The sequence below is a fragment of the Thalia democratica genome, unplaced genomic scaffold (genome assembly GCF_965202585.1).
Source record: "Thalia democratica unplaced genomic scaffold, ktThaDemo2.hap1.1 HAP1_SCAFFOLD_1022, whole genome shotgun sequence".
NCBI lineage: Eukaryota > Metazoa > Chordata > Thaliacea > Salpida > Salpidae > Thalia > Thalia democratica.
The window spans coordinates 30001-38953 of NW_028139953.1; the positions used below are offsets into that span (position 1 = coordinate 30001).

Consider the following 8953-nt stretch of genomic DNA (forward strand, 5'->3'; position numbering starts at 1 on the left):
ATAAATGTTTTAAAAGACTATTCTGGTTTTCCACGCTCTCTTCAAAAATGTGAGTTCTTTTAATTCTTCCACTTAATTATTCATTTTAAAGTAAACAACTAGTTATACTATACAACTAGTTATATTATTACATTATAATGTATGTGTATTATATACTATCATTTTATAACATAAACATAGTTGAGTTATTAAATTAAACGTCAAATATTTTATTACCTAAAATTAAGTTAATCGTAAAATCTGATGTAGTATGAGATATTCCTTAGAAACTAACTATAAATATTCTTGAAGTAAAACAATACCATCTATAAATAGAACAATGAGAAATAGTAAAACAAACTAAACACAACATGTTTATTTTAACAATATTTTTTATTTAGTTTAATCTAATCTAGTTTACTTAATAAACTTTACTTCTAATTATCATAGTATTTAATATAGAATATAGTTAACAATCTTTTTAAACAAAGTCTTAAATAAAGTTACAGGGAGTAATTGTAATTAAAACACCAAAAAAAAAAGGTATTAATAAAAAAAAATACTTACATCAAGTTAAAATTTTATAAGGATTAATTTTAAAATATCAAATCGATGTAAATCAAGTGCAAATAGGTTTTTTAAACAAACCGAAGGGTTTATAAAGGCTTGTAAACGGTTTCAGACGCCTACGACCATACCACACTGAGCACACCCCATCTCGTCCGATCTGGGAAGTTAAGCAGTGTCGGGCGTGGTTAGTACTTAGATGGGTGACCGCTTGGGAATACCACGTGCCGTAGGCTTTTGCTTTTTGAATTCATCTTTTTTGTACTATTTTTCTTTCTGACCTATTTATACTTATTACTCGTTTATTTACATTTTTTTAACGCTTAAAAGAAAAGTAACTTCTAGTTATTAGCAAATAAAAACGTAAGCCAATCAGATAACGTTATTTGCTGTTTAAACCAATTAGAGCGCTAAAAAAGTGGTTTGACCAGTTTGAGATATCGAAAAAATAATTGCACCATCTTGTAGAGTACAATTTTCTGAGTTAAAATTAATACAATTAGTCTTTTATACTAAAACTTAAAAGTTTTTTTGTCCACAAACAAATCACTTGAAAAATCAAACGAAAATAAATTTTGCACTTTTGTATTGTGAGTCATAATAAGTTATTTACTGTTACCAACAGATACTAGCAAAAGCTTCTTAAAGTTTTGTATTAACTTAATGTATTTGTAATAAATTTTACTTAATAGAAACTATTGAATTACGTTTACTTAGTTTACTTTTGTATGTGTATTAAATATATAGCAATTTTGTTTGAACTTAAATAAGGACTATTAAACTATTAAAAGAAAACTATCAAAGTTTACTAACTCAAAAGCTAAATCTTAGTTTTATTGTTATAAACATTTATGTTGTAATTTACTAATAACTAAATGAGTTTATTTCAAACAAAAAGAATTAAATAATGTTATGTTATGTCAAGCCTCCTATATGAGGTATATAGGTATATAAGGTATACAAGCTTATGTTTGAAAGTTATAATAATAAAAATAAAAATAAATATTTAGTTGGTAAAATTTGTATGTTTTAATATGCTTTGAAATTAGAGTTAGTATAGAAGTTTTTTTTTAAGTATAATAAATATAAATATTTAGTTACTAACAATAAACTAAAATACCAATTTTGTAGTTATTACAAAAAAAAAAACAAAAATATTATACAAAAGTTTCATAATTATAAGCTTTGAATAACTTTACTTCATAACTATATTCATGTTTGCATATTTAAATTATAAAAAGTTAGTGTTTTGTGTATTGACTTTATGATTATTTTATTTTAGTAACTGTTAGTTTTATACTTTAATAAAAGAAATATGGTTAACAAGTAAGTTAAAATGAAAGAAGCATAAAAAAACACACTATTTAACTGCTTATTCAATAGTTTGATTATTTAATTATTTTTCTGTTATATAGTTTAATCGTATTGTATAAAAAATACAGAGGTTTAAAGTAAGTTTGAATAAAAATAAAACAAAACATATAAAAAACAGTTCAAATACATAGTTTTTTTTTTTAATGTTCGCGATGGAGAAAACAATGGAGAAAATTTAATTCTTTAATAATAAGTAGTAATTTAAAAAAAAAATAATACAAATAAAGTTATACAATATATATACAATAGTTTGTCAAACTAGGCAAAAAAGAGTAGGCCACCACTACAATCCAATGTTCCAACTGGAAATTCAATGAGATCGTTACTGTACTTGTGATGAACGTTGATAATCCCAAAGATTGTAAGTCGAAGGCCTTACCCAACCTAACCAGCGCACTGGTTTTCTTACAACTGAATTAATCAACATTTAATATTGAATATAATCATTATTGATAGATAGAGGAATGTTGACAATCAACAACAGATTGTAAGTCAAAGGCATTACTCGACCAAAGTACCCACAACCTAGATTGAACAACATTTATTAGATAGATTTGTTTATTGATAGATAGAGAAATATTGACAATCCACAACAGATTGTAAGTCAAAGGCATTACTCGACCCAAGTACCCACAACCTAGATTGAACAACATTTGTTAGATAGATTTGTTAAATAGATAGATAGTACAGTATAATCTCAAAGAATTTGAAGTTGAACATTGAACAATAGTGGCCACCATTTCAGGCCTGCTGGCAGCTAGATTACAGCCCCCGGCTACGCAGACCTGCAATATTGATGAAAAAAAACAGTATATATATTTCCGAATCTGACTTTGAGTACTTTTTATATATTATTAACAAAGTTTTTTAGGGGTAATATCTGTTTAGTTCTTTAATATATCTTTAAAATAAAACACTAAATTAATAACATAATAATAATAATATTTTGTTTTTAATTCGTTAATAAAGTTATTTAATAATATTATATATTAAATGTATATAATAAGTTTAAGTAATAAAATAAATATAATATAACAAATATATTGTATAATAATAATTTTAAAATTAGTAAAAAATAAATAAACATAGTTGAGTTATCAAATTAAACAAACTAGAACGTCAAGTATTTAATTACTAAAATTAATTTAATTTAAATTCAAATTGACACTGTAATTGACATGTAATTGTAATTGACAAAATTATAAAAATCAACCTATTTATATAGCAAAATATTTCTTTATCTTTGTCGTGGCGTTGGGTCTTTGGTCTTGACAGCTAACTCATAAGCGGAAGGTTGTGAGATCGAGTCCCGCTAGTCGTCACGCAAGACATATACTTGAGAGCCGGAGTTAAATTTCTTTGTCATTTGAATTTGAACGCCTGCTAGACAGGCAATTTTTTTGTTATTTAGTGATTTATTAAAGCAGTTTTGCGTTTTACGTTTTTAGCAGACATGCAGTTTCCACTATGACATTGTTTACGTTAATTAATTGTCTCTCAAAATATATTTATATTATATCACATTAAATGAAAAAATAAGTTAACTATCTTATATTAATTTAAATAACGTTTATATAACCTTTTACTAAATTTTTATAAGTTTAATATTCTTATCAATTATTTTATATATTACTTTTTTAAGGTGTTTAAAACTTTTAGAAGCTGTATGTAATGTCTTTTAGTTTAATAGTTCTGTTAAACTATAAAAAAATATAAACATGGTTGAGTTATCAAATTAAACAAAATAGAACGTCAAGTATATAATTACTAAAATTAATTTAATTAAAAAAAAATCTCAGGTAATCTAAAATGTCAGGAATTATTTAAAAATAAATATAAATTTAAAACTTATTATATTGAAAAGATTGATGAATAATACTCTTGAATGTATGCAATGTTTGTATTTGTAATGCAATAACATAAATGGATAGATCAATGACAAATTGTAAACATATTGTATTATTTTATTTTACGATTTTATTTATTTAATTCAATAATTCAATAAACTTTACTTCTACTTGTCCTGGTCTTAGGTAATTTATAGATAACAATTATTTAAACAAACACTTTTGTACAGTTACAATACAGTTTTAGTACAGTTTGGGAGTAACTGTTGATAAAAAAAAACAAAAAAAAAGGTTAATTCAGGTTAAAATTTTATAAGGAATAATTTTAAAATATCAAATTGATTGTAAATCAAGTGCAAATAGGTTTTTTAAACAAACCGAAGGGTTTATAAAGGCTTGTAAACGCTTTCAAACGCCTACGACCATACCACACTGAGCACACCCCATCTCGTCCGATCTGGGAAGTTAAGCAGTGTCGGGCGTGGTTAGTACTTAGATGGGTGACCGCTTGGGAATACCACGTGCCGTAGGCTTTTGCTTTTTGAATTCATCTTTTTGTACTATTTTTCTTTCTGACCTATTTATACATATTACTCGTTTATTTACATTTCTTTAACGCTTAAAAGAAAAGTAAATTCTAGTTATTAGCAAATAAAAACGTAAGCCAATCAGATAACGTTATTTGCTGTTTAAACCAATTAGAGCGCTAAAAAAAGTGGTTTGACCAGTTTGAGATATCGAAAAAATAATGGCACCATCTTGTAGAGTACAATTTTCTGAGTTAAAATTAATACAATTAGTCTTTTATACTAAAACTTAAAAGTTTTTTTGTCCACAAACAAATCACTTGAAAAATCAAACGAAAATAAATTTTGCACTTTTGTATTGTGAGTCATAATAAGTTATTTACTGTTACCAACAGATACTAGCAAAAGCTTTTTAAAGTTTTGTATTAACTTAATGTATTTGTACTTAGTTTAAATTAATAGAGTTTATTTGGTTTACTTTATTATGTGTATTGAATGTGATACAACTAAAACAAAACAAACAAGGAGAGTACTTGAATAGAACCAACACAATTTACAGACCAGTTGTGTACTAAACTTAAAGCAATTCTGAATAGTGAATATGCAGTTATTATTATAAGTTCAAAGTTCACTTTAACTTAATTTAATGTATTTTGTAAATTGGTTTTATTTAATAGATAGTAGTGAATTACTTTATTTAATTTACTTTAGTATGTGTTATATAACTTTATTTAAACAAGAAGCAAAACGGGATTATACTTTCAATAAACTACACAATTTACAGACCAGTTGTGTACTAAATTTAAAGCAATTCTGAATAGTGAATATGCAGTTATTATTATAAGTTCAAAGTTCATTTTTATTTATTTTAATGTATTTTGTAAATTGGTTTTATATAATAGATAGTAGTGAATTACTTTATTTAATTTACTTTAGTATGTGTTGTATAACTTTATTTAAACCAGAAGCAAAACGGGATTATACTTTCAATAAACTACACAATTTACAGACCAGTTGTGTACTAAATAAAAAGCTATTGTGAATAGTGAATATGCAATTGTTATTATAAGTTTATAAGTTCACAGTTTACAAAAGCTTAACAATTTAGTTATTATTTTGTTCATATTTGCATATCTAATTTATGAAAAGTTAGTGTTATGTGTATTGGCTTTTTAATTTCTTTATTTGTAGAACTGCTAGTTTTATATTCTAAAGAAACATGTTTAAATAAATATGTTTAACAAGTAACTTAAAAATGGAAGAAATATATTGTATATATTGAACTATTTATATTTATTCTAGCTATTTGCTTAGTGTATTTATTAATGTGATTATTTTATTTTGTTGTTTGTCTTATAGTTTAATCGTATTGTGTTGAAATATATATAACAAATACAGAGGTTTAAAGTAAGTTTAAATGAAAATAAAATAAGACATATAGTTGAAATTATAAAATTATAAGTTTAAAAAAATAGTTTTTTTTTTTTTTTCTTTGTTTGTTTGATTGTTTGTTTATTATATAATCGCGACGTTTCATTTTATTACTTTTAAGCATACTAAATATAATAATAGGTATAGTTATAGGAAAAATTCTATTAGTTTTCTAATGTAATAAAAAAGTTTATTTCCACAAATAAATAAATACCTGAAAAATCAAATGAAAAATAAATTTCGCACTCTTGTATTGTGAGTCATAATAGGTTATTTACTGTTACCAACAGATACTAGCGAAGGCTTTTTAAAGTTCTATGTTAATTCAATGTATTTGTACTTAGTTTTATTAAAATGACAGTATTTTTAGTTAAGTATGTTTATTTAACGTTGTGTAACTCAAGTAAAACCAGAAGCAAATAAGGAGACTACTTTCAATAAACTACACAAATTAAAAATATATTATTATTTATAAATCAATCGTGTTGTGTTTCAAAATACATTTTTCAAATAATGTTTTACAAGTATTTATCAGTTATTTAGTTTTCTTTTTATAGTTTAGCTGTATTGTTTTATTTATTTGTTATTATTTTTATTTAATTGTTTGCTTATTATATTTATCGCCATGTGCTTAAAAAATAAAACAACTATAAAGGTTTAAAAAGTAAGTTTAAATAAAAATAAAATGAAACATATAAAATAAGTTTATGATTTTTTTATTATTATTATTTTTATTTAATTGTTTGCTTATTATATTTATCGCGATGTGCTTAAAAGAATAGAACAAATACAAAGGTTTAAATTGTAAGTTTTAAATAAAATAAAATGTAACATATAAAATAAGCTTATGTTTGATTTTTTTATTTTATTTTTATTTATTTTTATTTAATTGTTTGTTTATTATATTTATCGCGATCTGCTTAAAAAAATAAAACGAGTATTAAGGTTTGAAAAGGTTATTAAATAAAAATAAAATGAAACATATAAAATAAGCTTATGTTTTTATTTTTATTTTTTTTTTTATTATTATTTTTATTCAATTGTTTGTTTATTATATTTATCGCAATGTGCTTAAAACGATAAAACAAATATAAAGATTTAAAAAGTAAGTTTAAATAAAAAATAATACAAATAAAGCTTATTTATAATAAACAAACATATTTAAAACATTATAAAAAGTAGTTTATATATATTATTTTTTATTTATTTCTTTTAAACATAATAAATAAAGTATAAAAAAAGTATTAAAACATTTAAACGTAGCATAAATAAGCTTAAAATATTAAAAAAATTGAAAAGAAACAAAGAAATTTAAAAAAAAATCGGGAAAAATCGGCAAAAAAGTTCAACAACAACATTTGAGCATCATACGCGTATGCATTACTTTACACTAGTGAGAGAGACGTGTTTGTGCGTTCGGTCGACTTGGCGAGAAAGCGGGCTTAAAGCATTACTGTTTAGCACCCGAGGCGCGGCTATTGCAGCGGCGGCGAACGTGCTATGTAAACGCATCGGAGCAGCGTATGAAAAACTACAAGCGTCCAGCGGCGGTAGGCTTATAGCTTTGCGAAGTCGTCGAGACGAGTAGCCGACGCAGGCACGGCTCGAGGCGGGTAACTGCAGCAGACAGATGGCGTGTTGCTGCTGACGAGTTAACCGGCAGAAGGCAAACGGTTGGTCGGGAGAAAGAACAGTCAGTTGTATAGCTGCATGCTGCAGTCGACGCGGGCTGGCGCTTTAAACAGCAAAAGGCCGGCGCCGACTTTCAGTAACGTTCGCAAGGCTTTTAAGCCGAGTGATAGAAAAGGTCTGTATTTATACAGTAAAAACGCTCAGTCGAGCAACGGGTTTAAACGCCCTCGGATAGTTATCTGGTTGATCCTGCCAGTAGTCATATGCTTGTCTCAAAGATTAAGCCATGCAAGTGTAAGTACGAGCTCACGTACAGTGAAACTGCGAATGGCTCATTAAATCAGTTATGGTTCATTTGATTGTACGCTTTTACATGGATAACTGTGGCAATTCTAGAGCTAATACATGCGTAAAGCGCCCGAACTGACGTGAGGCGCGCATTTATCAGACCAAAACTAACCGGCTTTCGGGTCGTTACAATGGTGACTCTGGATAAGCTTGCGGATCGCACGGCCTAGTGCTGGCGACATCTCATTAAAGCAACTGCCCTATCAACTATCGTCGGTACGGTATCGGCCTACCGAGGTTGTAACGGGTGACGGAGAATCAGGGTTCGATTCCGGAGAGGGAGCCTGAGAAACGGCTACCACATCCAAGGAAGGCAGCAGGCGCGCAAATTACCCATTCCCGGCTCGGGGAGGTAGTGACGAAAAATAACAATGCAGACCTCGTACGAGGTCCTGCAATTGGAATGAGTACACTTTAAACTTTTTAACGAGTATCCATTGGAGGGCAAGTCTGGTGCCAGCAGCCGCGGTAATTCCAGCTCCAAAAGTGTATATTTAAGTTGTTGCGGTTGAAAAGCTCGTAGTTGGATATAGGGACGGCGAGGTTGGTCGGTCGAAAGGCTAGCACTGGCCCTCGTTGTTCTTGTTGGTCGGTGCCTTCGCGGTGCTCTTAACTGAGTGTTGCGGTGGTCCGGCAAGTTTACCTTGAAAAAATTAGAGTGTTCAAAGCAGGCTTTACGCTTGTATAATGTTGCATGGAATAATGGAATAGGACCTCGGTTCTATTTTGTTGGTTTTCGGAGCACGAGGTAATGATTAATAGGAACGGACGGGGGCATCCGTACTGTGCCGTTAGAGGTGAAATTCTTGGATCGGCGCAAGACGAACGACTGCGAAAGCATTTGCCAAGAATGTTTTCTTTAATCAAGAGCGAAAGTCAGAGGTTCGAAGACGATCAGATACCGTCCTAGTTCTGACCTTAAACGATGCCGACTAGCGACTGGGCAGTGTCGAACTTAAGAACTGTCCGGCAGCTTCCGGGAAACCAAAGTCTTTGGGTTCCGGGGGAAGTATGGTTGCAAAGCTGAAACTTAAAGGAATTGACGGAAGGGCACCACCAGGAGTGGAGCCTGCGGCTTAATTTGACTCAACACGGGAAATCTCACCCGGCCCGGACACAGCGAGGATTGACAGATTGAGAGCTCTTTCTTGATTCTGTGGGTGGTGGTGCATGGCCGTTCTTAGTTGGTGGAGCGATTTGTCTGGTTAATTCCGATAACGAACGAGACTCTTACTTGCTAAATAGCTG

General features: G+C 28.8%; 2 non-coding genes and 1 pseudogene across 2 annotated transcripts; all 3 read left to right on the forward strand.

The window, feature by feature from the left end:
• The first annotated feature begins 663 nt into the window (after positions 1–663).
• On the forward strand, positions 664–782 carry LOC145847658 (5S ribosomal RNA). The gene has a single exon (XR_014371440.1). It is a non-coding gene; the product is annotated as a 5S ribosomal RNA (ribosomal RNA).
• Positions 783–4181: 3399 nt separating this feature from the next.
• LOC145847659 (5S ribosomal RNA) lies at positions 4182–4300 on the forward strand. Its single transcript, XR_014371441.1, has one exon. It is a non-coding gene; the product is annotated as a 5S ribosomal RNA (ribosomal RNA).
• Positions 4301–7593: 3293 nt separating this feature from the next.
• Positions 7594–8953, forward strand: LOC145847652 (small subunit ribosomal RNA; annotated as a pseudogene; the record flags this gene model as incomplete).